Below are 1,835 nucleotides of genomic sequence, written 5' to 3' on the forward strand. Positions count from 1 at the left end.
CAGCAAGCAAGTGGCCAGTACATTGGGGGGCGGCAGGAGTTTGTCACAGTTGATGAGAGCCATTTCAGACACAAAAGAAAGGCAAGCACTGATCACTATTATCTAACTATGCAAATATTTAACGTTTTCAACAGTATGGACGAGGACGAATGGCTGGTGGATGGAAAAGGAAGAAGTGGGTGTTTGGGATGCTAGGTGTTGACCGGAGGGGGAGAAGACATGCAAAACCTATTCTTCGCTTAGTTGAGAGAAGGAGAAGGAGAGACCTGGTACCACTTATAGCTCATCATGTTAAAGTGGGGTCTACAATAATCAGTGATGAATGGCGGGCTTATAGCAATGCTCTACCTCAGCTAGGTTACACCCATTTCACTGTAAATCACAGTGTGTCATATGTTGATGCCCAAACAGGCGCACACACTCAACACATAGAGAGGGCCTGGAGAACAGTCAAGGAAAATGTGTGGAGACTCAGGGGGAATCGTACAGAAGAGTTACTCATAGACCATCTCAGAGATATTGAATGGCATTAGTGGCTTGGCCGTCAGCATCGCAAAGGCCCGTTAGGACGGATTATACATGACATTGGGGTGATGTATAGACATTAAAACTTCTGTTTAACCAATGTTTTGCACAAAAAAAGTCCCAAATACGGGTATGGTGTTTTATATTGATCAGCCACATGATGGCTTAGTGTGTGTTTAAGTGCAATAAACACAATGTTCAACACTCCATTTGTGGTGTTTCTTTGGTCAAATACAGTAGACAGAAAAACATATTTGTGGAATAAGGTTGAGATAAAACATTTGATTCATCAAATTTTTGTGCTTTGAATTTGTTCCACATATTTGCTTGTAAACAAAGCTTCACTGCTAGATGGTTAACAAGCTATCAACTACTGACTTGTAAAGAGTGAGTTAGTATATTAGTTGTTCATTGGTCCTTAGCTTGTATATGTCATTTGGACGTTATTCTAAAGTTGGAAATGTTCCTCATTTACAAACGGTTAATAAATGAGGAATAGCTACAACTTTAAAATAACGTCCCAGTAACATGTGTAAAATATTAACTGTATCTTAGCAAGTCATTAGTGAGTAACTTACTAACAGCTTATTCATATGTTTTACTAATTAATAAAGCACGTTAGAAATCCTTAATAAATGGTTAACAGGTCATTTATAACTGGCTAACTAACAGCTTGTTAATTATGTATTGTCTGTTTATAAGGTACATTTAGAAATGCTTAACAAACTGTTAACTGTTACTTAACAAGCCATTTATTACTGAATAACTAACAGTCTATTAATGATCTATTAACTAGTTATAACGGATAGTTATTATAAAGTGTTACCCAGAATTTAAAAAGGCCAAGTTTTTCCAAAAAAACACAAGTGTGACAAAGCAGTGTCACAGGGTAAAGGACGGCACATACATGTGCTTAAGATGCTTTATTCTGACAGTCACTGCAGTTCTGCTTTTCCGTCTTTACACCGGCAGAAGTAAACATATATTTTACCGCTCACTTCACTTTGCTTCACCCATTTGGAATGAAGTACCATGCACTCTCACGACCCCACCAATATGAACCCACCCACAATCACTGGAAAGGTCAAACGATTGGCTAGAATATAGAAAAACTGAATAGAAAACAAGTAATTGGCATGTCTGAAACAAAACACCAAAATCTGTGTTTTTATTGTAGCAGTCCACCCTTGGAAAACAGCTCTGATAACTTATGCTGAACAGTTGGCCACTCAACTTCCGGTGGAATGTCTTTGTTCAAAGATAACAAAAAGTGTCCCTCTCCCAGCAGGGGGGGGGGGGGGGGCAAAAAG

This window comes from Oryzias melastigma, linkage group LG8 (genome assembly GCF_002922805.2).
Source record: "Oryzias melastigma strain HK-1 linkage group LG8, ASM292280v2, whole genome shotgun sequence".
Lineage (NCBI taxonomy): Eukaryota > Metazoa > Chordata > Actinopteri > Beloniformes > Adrianichthyidae > Oryzias > Oryzias melastigma.